Below are 13643 nucleotides of genomic sequence, written 5' to 3' on the forward strand. Positions count from 1 at the left end.
TTAGCTTCCCGGATGTACTCGAGATTACGATGGTCAGTCCAGATGAGAAAAAGGGTATTTAGCCCCCTCAAGCCAATGTCTCCACACCTTCAGAGCCTTGACTACAGCTAACAACTCCTGGTCCCCCACATCATAGTTTCGCTCCGCTGGGCTGAGTTTGCTCGAAAAGAAAGCACAGGGGTGGAGTTTGGATGGCACGCCTGAGCGTTGGGACAGCACGGCTCCAACCCCAGCCTCGGACGCAGCCACCTCCACTATGAACGCTAAAGAGGGATCCGGATGCGCCAACACGGGTGCATTGGTGAACAGCTCCTTCAGACGACTGAAAGCCCTGCCCGCCTCTGCTGACCAGCGCAAGCGCAGCGGTCCTCCCTTCAGCAGTGAGGTGATGGGAGCAGCCACCTGGCCAAAACCCCAGATAAACCTCCGGTAGTAATTAGCAAACCCTAAAAAACGCTGCACTTCTTTCACCGTGGTCGTAGTCGGCCAATTACGCACGGCTGTAACGCGATCATCCTCCATTACCACCCCGGAGGTGGAAATACGATACCCCAGGAAGGAAACGGACTGTTTGAAAAACTCACATTTCTCCGCCTTGCAATACAGGTCATGCTCCAGTAGTCGCCCAAGTACCTTACGCACCAGAGACACATGCTCCGCGCGTGTGGCAGAATAGATCAAGATGTCATCAATGTACACTACCACTCCCTGACCGAGCAGGTCTCGGAGAATCTCATCTACGAAGGATTGGAAAACGGCTGGAGCATTCTTCAAACCGTATGGCATGACGCGGTACTCATAATGACCAGAAGTAGTACTAAATGCGGTTTTCCACTCATCTCCTCCCCGGATACGTACCAGATTATACGCGCTCCTCAGGTCCAGTTTTGTGAAGAATTGCGCCCTGTGAAATGATTCCATTGCCGTAGCGATGAGAGGTAGTGGGTAACTAAACCCCACTGTAATGGAATTTAGACCTCTATAATCAATACACGGACGCAGACCTCCATCCTTCTTCTTCACAAAAAAGAAGCTTGAGGAGACGGGTGATATGGAGGGCTGAATGTACCCCTGTCCCAGCAATTCGGAAACATATGTTTCCATCGCAACTGTCTCCTCCTGGGACAATGGATAAACGTGAATCCTAGGAAGTGCAGCGTTTTCCAGAAGGTTTATCGCGCAGTCCTCTCGACGATGAGGTGGTAATTTGGTCGCCCTCCCTTTACTGAAGGCGATCGCCAAATCGGCATATTCAGAGGGAATGCGCACGGTGGAAACTTGGTCTGGACTCTCCACCGTAGTCGCACCAACGGCAACTCCTATACACCTACCTGAACACTCCTCTGACCACCCCTTAAGAGCCCCCTGTCGCCAGAAAATCACCGGGCTGTGTTGAGCTAACCAGGGAACCCCCAACACCACTGGAAACGCAGGTGAATCTATAAGGAACAGGCTAATCTGCTCCTTATGATCACCCTGCGTTACCATGTCCAGCAGCACCGTAGCCTCCCTAATTACTCCTGACCCTAATGGTCGGCTATCTAAGGAGTGCACGGGGAAAGGTTGATCTAACGACACCAGGGGAATCCCTAGCCTTAATGCAAGCCCACGATCCATAAAATTCCCAGCTGCGCCTGAATCGACTAGCTGTAGAGAGGGGGAAAACCCAGGGAAAGCCGAGTCCGGACCATTCCACACTGCGTTGACCCACTCGAGGGCTCGCCCAGTCAAGCAGGAGACGAGGGCGAGCACGCTCTCCTCTCCAGAGGGAGCAGGATGCACGGTAGCCAGGTATAATTCCGGTTGAAGGAGGAAACCCTGGCACCCAGCCGCCGATCCGTCAAACTCCCGTGGGAGTGTCAGCCGAAGAGCCCCAGAGCCGGATGTGGTCGCAGAAACAGGAGGTGCTGGAGAAGGGGTTGCTAGAGATTAGGTGGGGAGGCCACTCCTCTCCCATCGATCCATTCTCTCCATCATTTGGTCCATAGCAGAACCAATCCGGTGAATCACACTGGTATGATGTAGGACCCTCTCTTCCATCGATGGGAGAGGAGACGCTGCTGCTCCTGCTGATTCCATGGGAGGTGCGGGATTCTGTCACGACTAGTCAAGGTGGGTGGAATCAGGCGCAGAGAGCAAATAATGAATAGAGGTTTATTCTCCGGTGAACAACAAACACGGACAACCCAAATTACAAACAGGGTGAAAAATATCCAAAAATAAATAACAGACAAACCGGAGAAATAAAACACAAAAACACCGACAGCCGAAACGAAATGACAAAAACAAACAATCCCGCACAAAACAAGGGCGGGACAAGCTACATTAAATACAGATACTAATTAACTGACACACAGGTGAAAACAATTAGACAAAACCAACAGATAACCAAAAAAGGGATCGGTAGTGGCTAATAGGACGGTGACGACGACCGCCGAGCACAGCCTGAACGGGCAGGAGAGCCAACCTCGGCGGAAGTCGTGACAAGCAGTTTTGCCTTGAAGAATGGGAAAAAATCCCAGTGGCTAGATGTGCCAAGCTTTTTAGACATACTCCAAGAGACTTGCAGCTACAATTGCTGCCACAGGTGCCTCTAAAAGTATTGACTTTCGGGGGTGAATAATTATGCATGCTCAAGTTTTCTGGTTTTTTTTGTCTTATTTCTTGTCTGTTTCACAATAAGAAATATTTACAATCTTCAAAGGGGTATGTATGCATGTTGTGTACATCAAATGATACAAACCCCCCAAAATACATTTTAATTCCAGGTTGAAAGGCAACAAAATAGGAAAAATGCCAAGGGGGTGAATACATTCGCAAGTCACTGTATATTAGTTTTCCATTTAAATATGTGTATCATAAATAAACAATACCAGTTTATTATGTGGCAAAATACTTCTACAGTGAATATATCTCAGATGCTGTCTGTCCAACTGTCAGAGAAGCATAGCATCGTCCTCGATGTTGAACCCCCCATCTCCATCAGTCCATTAGGTGACGCTCATGAATATGCTAGTATCAAGCCAATAAAAGCTTTTAATATTAGATCTGCCATAATATGCATATTCCACACACTTAATGGAGGCTGGTGTAGAGCAGAGCAGGGAAGACCAGCAATTTCCAGCATTTTCCAGCAGTAATGATGAAGCATGAATATGCGACCAGCAGGTCGTTCCACCTCAAAAGGCACAGAAAAGATCATTTCGAAATGGTGAAAAGCCATCCATGGACCACCCAAACTCCAAGCCAGCAACAAGTATATAGTATCTGTTGTCTATGTCTGACAAGTAGTACGGAGCTGCGGCTCAGAGTCTTGTTTCTTTAGCCTTGGTGGTGGTGGTGGGGGGGGGTTCTCTGTTCAGAAAAATTGGTAATTGCAGTTGTTAGGTTTATGTTCCTACCTACATCCTGATATTACCAGGTTCTGACCACTAGATGGTGCTGTTCCAGGTATTTTTTTAAAGGGATAGTTCACCCAAATCGCAAAATGACAAATTGGTTTCCTCCAGTCTATGGACAAGGTATGACAGCAATCCATGTTTTGGTCTGTTGTCCACTGTTTCAATTGCAAACTTTTTAACATTGGTGGGAAAAATCCAATGCAAGTCAATGGTACCTCCAGCACCAGTCAAAAGTTTGAAAAAACACTATCAACACTATAAAAAACACATATGGAATCATGTAGTAATCAAAAAAGTGTTAAACAAATCCAAATATATTTGAGATTTTAGATTCTTCAAAGTAGCTACTCTTTACCTTGATGACAGCTTTGCACACTCTTGGCATTCTCTCAACCAGCTTCATGAAGTAGTCACTTGGAATGCATTTCAATTAACAGGTGTGTCTTGTTAAAAGTTAATTTGTGGAATTTCTTTCCTTCTTAATACGTTTGAGCCAATCAGTTGGGTCAATTTCAAGAACGTTAAAAATTCTTCAAGTGTTGTCGCAAAAACCATCAAGCGCTATGATGAAACTGGCTCTCATGAGGACCGCCACAGGAAAGGAAGACCCAGTGTTACCTCTGCTGCAGAGGATAAGTTCATTAGAGTTACAAGACTCAGAAATTGTGGAAGTGGTCCTTCTGTAGCTCAGTTGGTAGAGCATGGCGCTTGTAACGCCAGGGTAGTGGGTTCGATTCCCGGGACCACCCATATGTAGAATGTATGCACACATGACTGTAAGTCGCTTTGGATAAAAGCGTCTGCTAAATGGCATATAGTATAGTAGTAGTATAGTAGAAATTGCAGCCCAAATAAATGCTTCACAGAGTTCAAGAAACAGACACATCTAAACATCAACTGTTCAGAGGAGACTGCGTGAATCAGGCCTTCGTGGTCGAATTGCTGCAAAGACACCACTACTAATGGACACCAATAAGAAGATCTCCAACTAGTCTTAAACGCTAGTAAAAACCAAATGCATGCTTTTCAACCGTTCGCTGCCTGCACCCGCCTGCCCGACTAGCATCACTTCTCTGGAAGGTTATGACTTAGAATATGTGGACAACTACAAATACCTAGATGTCTGGCTAGACTGTAAACTCTCCTTCCAGACTCATATTAAACATCCCCAATCCAAAATGAAATATAGAATCAGCTTCCTATTTCGCAACAAAGCCTCCTTCACTCACGCCGCCAAACATACCCTTGTAAAACTGACTATCCTACCGATCCTCGACTTCTGCGATGTCATTTACAAAATAGCTTCCAATACTCTACTCAGCAAACTGGATGCAGTCTATCACAGTGCCATCCGTTTTATCACCAAAGCCCCTAATACCACCCACCACTGCAACCTGTATGCTCTAGTCGGCTGAGCCCACTGGCTCCAGGTCATCTATAAGTCTATGCTAGGTATGCTAGGTAATGCTCCAGTTTCAACTCTTCTGCCTTATTATTATTCGACCATGCTGGTCATTTATGAACATTTGAACATATTTGCCATGTTCTGTTATAATCTCCACCCGGCACAGCCAGAAGAGGACTGGCCACCCCACATAGCCTGGTTCCTCTCTAGGTTTCTTCCTAGGTTTTGGCCTTTCTAGGGAGTTTTTCCTAGCCACTGTGCTTCTACACCTGCATTGCTTGCTGTTTGGGGTTTTAGGCTGGGTTTCTGTACAGCACTTTGAGATATCAGCTGATGTACGAAGGGCTATATAAATAAATTTGATTTGAATTTGATTTGGTAAAGCTCCGCCTTATCTCAGCTCACTGGTCACGATAACAACACCACCCACAGCACGCACTCCAGCAGGTATATCTCACTGGTCATCCCCAAAGCCAGCCCCTCCTTTGTCCACCTTTCCTTCCAGTTCTCTGCTGCCAATGACTGGAACGAATTGCAAAAAATTGCTGAAGCTGGAGACTTATATTTCCCTCACTTACTTTAAACATCAGCTATCTGAACAGCTAACTGATCGATGCAGCTGTACATAGCCCATCTGTAAATAGCCCACCCAATCTACCTACCTCATCCCCATATTGTTTTTATTTCCTTTTCTGTTCTTTTGCACACCAGTATTTCTACTTGCACATCACCATCTGCTCATCTATCACTCCAGTGTTGATTTGCTAAATTGTTGTTTTGCACACACTCTATATAGAATTAATTTTTTATATTGTGTTATTGACTGTGCACTTGTTTATTCCATGTGTAACTCTGTGTGGTTTTTTGTGTCGCACTGCTTTGCTTTATCTTGGCCAGGTCGCAGTTGTAAATGAGAACTTGTTCTCAACTAGCTTACTTAGTTTAAAAAAAAGTTAAATACATTTTTTTTAAAGAAGAGTCTTGCTTGGGCCAGGAAACACAAGCAATGGAAATTAGACCAGTGGAAATCTGTCATTTGGTCTGATGAGTCCAAATCCCTGTGTCTTTGTGAGACGCAGAGTATTTGAACAGATGCTCTCTGCATGTGTGGTTCCCACCATGAAGCATGGAGGAGGAGGTGTTATGGTGTGGGGGTGCTTTGCTGGTGACAGTGTCTGTGATTTATTTAGAATTCAAAGCACACTTAACCATTATGGCTACCACAGCATTCTGCAGCGATACCCCATCCCATCTGGGTTGCACTTAGTCCCACTATCATTTTTTTTTCAAAAGGACAATGACCCAAATCACCTCCAGGCTGTGTAAGGGCTTTTTGACCAAAAAGGAAAGTGATGGAGTGCTGCATCAGATGACCTGGCCTCCAAAATCACCAGACCTCAACCCAATTGAGATGGTTTGGGATGAGTTGGACTGCAGAGTGAAGGAAAAGCAGCCAACAAGTGTTCAGCATATGTGGGAACTCTTTCAATACTGTTGGAAATGCATTCCAGGTGAAACTGTTTGAGAGAATGCCAAGAGTGTTTACAGCTGCCATCAAGGCAAACGGTGGCTACTTTGAAGAATCAAAAATCTAAAATATATTTTGATTTGTTTAACACTTTTTTGGTTACTACATGATTCCACATGTGTTATTTCATAGTTTTGATGACTTCACTATTATTGTACAATGAAATAATAGTAAAGATAAAGAAAAACTCTTGAATGAGTAGGTGTGTCATAACTTTTGACTGGTACTGCATATTAGCATTTGTATGTTTTGTATTTATTATGTTGTGTCCAAATCATCCTAAATTATCAGAAATAGATTGTGTAACTAAATGATGTTACTTATACAGGATTTGGATTTGTGCTCAAAAGTTAGCATTTGAAACAGTGGGCAGGTAAAAAAAAAGAAGAATTGGCTGCTGTCAGTCATACCTTGTCCATAAACTGCTTATAGGGTAAGGACCAAATCGGATGGTCCAAAAGGATGTTAGATACTATATTTATTGGATATTATATGAATCCTATTAAATAGCCAATTTGGGTGCAATCAATTCGCTTAATTTCTCAGAGATCAACCCCTCTTTTTACGCTACTGCTACTCTCTGTTTGTCAGATATGCATAGTCACTTTAACCATACCCACATGTACATACTACCTCAATAAGCCTGACTAACCGGTGTCTGTATAAAGCCTTGCTACTCTTCTTTTCAAATGTCTTTATACTGTTGTTTTATTTCTTTACTTACCTACACACACAGAGACATGCTTTTGTCTCCGCACTATTGGTTAAAGCCTGTAAGTAAGCATTTCACTGTAAGGTCTACTACACCTGTTGTATTCGGCGCACATGACAAATAAAACTTTGATTTGATTTGATATTTCAACAAAATAATGTTGCAGGAATGCAAATCTTATCTGTTTCAAACTACAGAAATGATTTCAGAACAATCTGAGATGGTGGGTGTCATGGCTTGCTGAAATGACATGGAACGACCCAACACTCCGAGGCCTATTCTGGGCCCATTCCTTTCACCAACCAATCCAACCTTCACATCCTGAAGGTTGGATTGAAATAAAAGGACGGTAGCCAAATTTGCATATGTGTATGTATAGCCAGCTATATAACGCTACACTTATTTTATAGGCACATACTGTACATGCAAAGTGGTTTGTTACAACTGGGGTTGAAATTAAAATACAGGAGGGTATCTTTCCAGGAGCAGGGTTGGAGAGCCCTGATCTCGACCATGTACTGTTAGTCAGAATCTCTTTGCCCTAATTTAAAGTAACTGCTCAGTGAAAATGCGTATTCTGTTAACTTATACCCAAATATAGTGGTAGACTAGTCCCATACTCGTATTTGTGGCCAAAGCATAAATTGGAGAAACCCCACTTCAAGTTCAGATCTCACAACTGACTTTAAAAATGCTGAGGAGGATGAGATAGCCAATCAGTGGTCTAGAGGAGGATAAGCTGGCCAATCCCGGTCTACTTGCGTAAATATTTTTTATGAAAGGTATACATCCACACTATTCCAACTCAAGACGCTGTTTTTTTAACATACTTAATTGAAAAAAATAGAAGAAAAACTATTTAATTCATATTGTAAGTAATTATAGGTCAGATTTGATAGAAATCTGGAAACACTGGGCAGTTACTTTAAGGTTTTTGCTCGCTAATGGGCTGTTAGATATACCTTTTTTGTTCAAAGACTCTCTCGCAGCCTTTCGTTTCCTATTAATTGGGTATGTGGTTGACCATGCACTTGGAATGTGAAAGAGGGTGAAGTGAAGCTTTGTTAACAATGAATAATGCAGCAGCTGTGGGTGGTTTAGCCTACTAACCTTGCCTGAGTTAGCTTACTTACCTAACTCATATGTAGGCTCTAACTCAGTGGGCTAACAAAGTTATGTAGACAACTGGGGGGTTCGATACCTGACTGGTAATTCAATGTATCTCTATGTGATCGGTTACACATTGTAGTAACATTGTAGTGACAAAAACTGCTGGGGGGAGTTGTGATGGGGAGTCATTTTTGGATGAAACAGTAACACAGGATGGCTACCATCAGAACATGCCTCCTCGACTAAATCTACGCCTAAGCGAATGTCATTTCTATCGAGAGATATCAAATAAATAGTATTCATTTTTACTTATCTTGAGGTAGGCCTATTAGTAGGCCCTAAAGGCTATCCAAGAGGCCCAATTAATTGCAACCCTTTTGCTCTATAGAACATGATGTTATTCCCCGCCGCAAACCGCCATTGTCTCTCGTAAGGGAATTCTGCACGCCTAGTCCGGTACTTTTGTTAAGGGTGAATTTTACGTTGTGCGGGAGCTGAGGACTGCCAGCCCGAGGCTGATTAAACTTTCATGGCGATCTAGCAGACTTATCTGACGCGCTTTCTGTGGCCTCAACAAGTCGTTGGGTAAATCTCAAGTGACTCTCCAACCAAATGCACTCATTAAAATGAAGTGCGCAGCCAGAAACGAGAAAAGAAAAGATCATCTACCAATGTGGGTCTTCATTGTCTCTTGGCTGTTTCTGTCTTGCTCAGCCCCCCAAAAGGGCGCACTGACTGTATTTGAAATCAATAAGCTATCGCCTCATTTTCTTTTTATTAACTCATAGGCCTATAGCCAACAATCAGGAATATTTCATTGATTTGTTTACAAAAGTCAAATAGTTGAAACCCGGCTCTTAAGATAATGTTCAACGCTCCTCTGAACACGCGGGAAGTGAAGTGGGCCTCATTAAAGTGTAAGTCAAAGAAAAATCCTCAAGTCATTCAGGATTGTATTCATTATTAGTTAGTGCGCTCATTAATATATCCGACTGTTGATGTTCTTATTAGCGCTCATCAATTCATTATTAATGGATCAAGTATAATGCAAAGGAGGAGAGAGACTGAGAGGGGCTACAGTGGGTATCTATCCTACTCCAGATCATTTTTTTTCGGCGTGCAGGGACAGGAACGGCCAGAACCAACGAATGTTCAGTTCCCGAATCCCGATGGCACGGCCTCGTTTTAACACAGGCTCCACACCGGCAGAGCCACACACACACGCGCGCACACACACACACACACACACACACACACACACACACACACACACACACACACACACACACACACACACACACACACACACACACACACACACACACACACACACACACACACACACACACACACACACACACACACACACACACACACACACACACACACACACACACACACACACACACACACACACACACTGTAATATAATTTGAATTCATTGTGGGAACGCTTGTTGGTAATTCTGTTAACAAAAGGTAGGCCTCTCCTTAGAAGGTATTAAATATTTATCCATGCTATGAATAACAATTGGGAGGGACGGGAGGCTGTGTTTACTTTTGCAGCGGGTTTGTCTCTGCTATACATCCCGGCTCGGTGCGCTGATCGCCGGGAGAGGCCGGACAGAGGAGACTCGGGGCAGGCAGTGCTGCGCCCCGTCATTACGCATAGCGTAAACTCGCTGCGTGGAACCATGTTTGCGCTCCAACCCTCACCCGGAAAGACCTACTGTAGGGACTCACAGTGTGATGTTAAACGGTTACATCACTCCACTCACTCAACCTGTTTATTCTGGTGTTGTGTACCTGCATGATCTCTGCCCAAAGTGACCTCAGTATCTCTATAGCTCCTGTTTGTTTCCCAGATGTAGGCCCTAGTACTTTTTCTGAATAGGCTAGTGTATAAAGTGTAAAATAATTATTTTACAATGTGAGCTATGAACAGGTACACAATACAAGCTTAACATGTGATAGATGCATTTAGTTTAACTAGCCTTTATGTTGAGTGAAATATATCTCTTCCCACTGGGTACACACCGGTGGAATTAACGTTGTTTCCTGGTCATTTCAATGAAATTGTGTTGAACCAACGTGGAATAGAAGTATAATTGACGTCCAGTGTGTTGGTTGTATTTCATGAGAAGCACCCTAACCAAGGATCAACATAAGTCATTAGGCTTCACTTTGCAATAATATGACCTTTTTTAAATCTTTTTTTATTTTATTTTTTACAAACAATTAGATTCAAATGTAGGTACATATTTAAAGATATGCCATGTAATTTTAAAACGTTTCGTGCTGGAAGCTGGCTGTGTTTACGATGCTGGATGCTGGCTGTGTTTACGGTGCTGGATGTTGGCTGTGTTTACGATACTGGATGCAACTAAAACTACATTTCAGATTGGAATCCCCAACGGTGGGGTTCAATGCCTTAATTAACTTTTTAGGAGACAGTGTATAAATCACCCCTCCCAAGATAATCAGTTGCCTCATCAGACCTCCTTCTCAGACATCATAGATATTTAAGCTCACATTTCAAGATGTTAGTGACTCGGACACTTGACTATCTCAAACCTCTGTAATTTGCCAACGCCTTGTTCATTTTGGATCCCAATTATTTTCTCCTAATGGTTATTTTCCATTCAGATCTTCAGGTCTGCTGTTTTGGGTCTGCTGCAAAGTAGGCCCCCAAAATACGCTCTCCCATCACCAACGGAGTATAGTAATAGTGATCTAGTTCAGGTTCCAAGAACACAGGATGAGATGTTACTATCCTTTGTGCAAGCACTTCCAAGAGTTAATGAACAGTGAGCGTGGTGAATTTTGGGGAGCGCATCGTCAGTAGTGTCCCTTTGGTTCTTAGGGTGTACCGGCCTTTCACACTATACACCCTCCCCAAAGGCGGCCAGCGACAGGGTGATCAATCCTACGCTTGCGTCTCATTCCCAATTAGTCATAGGAGTTGCCTTGTTGTTGATAGCCAACACCCCATGGGACTATGCATGGCAGGGGCGTCCTCCTCCCTGAGTCAAGTTGAGTCTGAAGAAGTGAGATCCTGTAAATTTACGACGTATCACCACCCTTTTCTCGAGGCAAAATAACACCTCAAAATGATTTCATCTTCTTAAAGCTGCATCATGTAACTTTTTGGGTGACCCACCAAATTCACATAGATATATACAAGTTATAGATCTGTCATTCTCATTGAAAACAAGTCTTAATACGCGGTAGATCTGTTCTATGTGCACTATTTCTATGCTTTCCGTATTGGTTTTGTACACCAGCTGCAAACAGCTGAAAATACAATATATTTGGTTATTGAAAATATATTTTACAGGGGTTTAGATGGTACAATGATTATCTGCACTCTGGGTGCTTGTTTTGTCACATAAACTAAAAGTATGCAAATTATTATAATTGATTGGTGGCGTGATTTCTGCATATTGCACCATTCAACTTTTGAATTGCTGAATTAACTTCACTTTTATTGCTGTTACTGTGATAGTATGGACTCCGCATTATTTTCTCAGAGCTGGTTATTATGCAGAGCCTTAGCCTTCTATTTAGATAGCTAGCTAGAAAGATGTTCTTTCCGCTGACCCTGGTTGATCACGTGGCTCTCCTCTTTTAATTACTCTGCCTGCTGCTGGTCCCGTCCAACTCCCCTGCACTGAGTGGAGCTGGCGAAGGGTGGAAACATTGGTTAAGCAAATTGGTATTTAACTGGAAACTTGCTGGCCTCCGAGTTCTGCATTATTCATCACCAAGACAAGAAAGTAGCGCTTCTTCAACCCGTCAGCTCCCTCCAGCCGAGAGTAGAGCAGAGGCAGGGGTAGGCAGGCAGGCGGACCGGGCTGGAGAGCCTGGTTTGGATGTGCTGGGCGCTCCCTACAGGGAAGCGGGGCGGAAATAGGGTAGAGAAATGTGCCTACAGAGAACCAATCCCCATGCACGCACGCACACAGACACACACACACGCGCGCACGCGCGCGCACACATACACACACACTGTTTTAATCTGAATATAAAACAAATATTTAAATTCATTCGAATGACTCTCTTCAAACGGATGGGCTTTCAGGCTTTTCTAATCGTAAACATTCCTAAATAATAGGAAGCTAAATTCATGTTGGCATTTTTAATTATCAGTAAATAGCCTATTTTGTAATATACATGGTTGTGTGCCTGCTAACCCTTGTAACCTCCTTTAGCATAGCTCATTGAATTTGTAGGCTATCGATTGCCCTGAGATAGATGGCCTTTCAACACATGAGAGGATGTCAGTCCGCACTGCATCTATTTAATCCGAGATGCATAACCAGAAATAACTATCGTCAATGAATTACATTTAATTAAAATTGTACTTTAACTAAACGGATGTGTTTAGCTGGTGTCCGGCTGTAAACAGGGTTTATGTTGCACTGGACGGTGGTAGGCTCGGGCATCTTGTCAGTTTATAATACATTATTTATGAGACATGATTAGAAGGCTATATACATTTCTTTGAACGTTCAACATATTTACTAGAATTAAATGGAAGTTCATATTTAGATCTGTTTTTGTTTTGTGTCACATTCTAAATCAGTCGAATATTTGTACTGCTTTTGTGTTGTATGTGATTGCTCATGTTTGCCTGTTGATTCTGAATGTCTAACTGCCACAGGCTACATATGTAGAAAGCCTAGGTCATTCATTCGTTTTCTGAAACATTAGGTTATAATATTTAGACACGATCAAATGAAGTGCTATATTTGTTTACCCATGTTTGAACGAAATAAATCAGCATTCGGTAAGTTTATTTAGCCAAGCCACCTATAAATTAGCTACATTATAGCAGAAGTTATTAGTTGCCATTAATTAGCCTACTTACTATGTTGTATACTTCATTCATATTTAAATAATTGAATAGGCTTACATATGTTTTTTTAAAGGTTTAGCTGGTCATTCATAGGACTTTTAGTATTGTATATATTAGAAACTTTCTTGAATCAAATCATACAACTGCATAGGACAAGTATTTGAGACATTCTTGCACTTATAATATGTAACAACAGCTACTCTGGAATGCTCCCAGTTTATGTCTTCCACTTGCATAATGGGGAGAGGATAAATAAATCCTACCATTGTTTAGCTTTCTCTTAAAGGGCAATTCCACCACTTTTCAACCTCATATTCATTATGTCCAGCACCATACCAGTGTCTACATGTGAACATGGCGGGTTTCTATGATCTATGCTTAAAAGCTAAGAAGTGAGGTCCTCTGTGACATCACAGGGTAAGACTTAAAGTCATTTTCAAAACCTGCAAAGAGTTTCTAGCCAGAGGGTATTTTTTTGCTCCCCAGTTCACCTTAAATATTAGTGTTTGGAAATCACTGTTTTTAAAATGTTGTTGATGTAATCGGGCAGGACTTTTAACTCTATATTTCCTTCTACAACACATAGAAATGCACCGTTTTCACATTAATGTAGACACTGGTTTTGTGCTG

The sequence above is a fragment of the Oncorhynchus gorbuscha genome, linkage group LG16 (genome assembly GCF_021184085.1).
Source record: "Oncorhynchus gorbuscha isolate QuinsamMale2020 ecotype Even-year linkage group LG16, OgorEven_v1.0, whole genome shotgun sequence".
In the NCBI taxonomy this organism is placed as follows: Eukaryota; Metazoa; Chordata; class Actinopteri; order Salmoniformes; family Salmonidae; genus Oncorhynchus; species Oncorhynchus gorbuscha.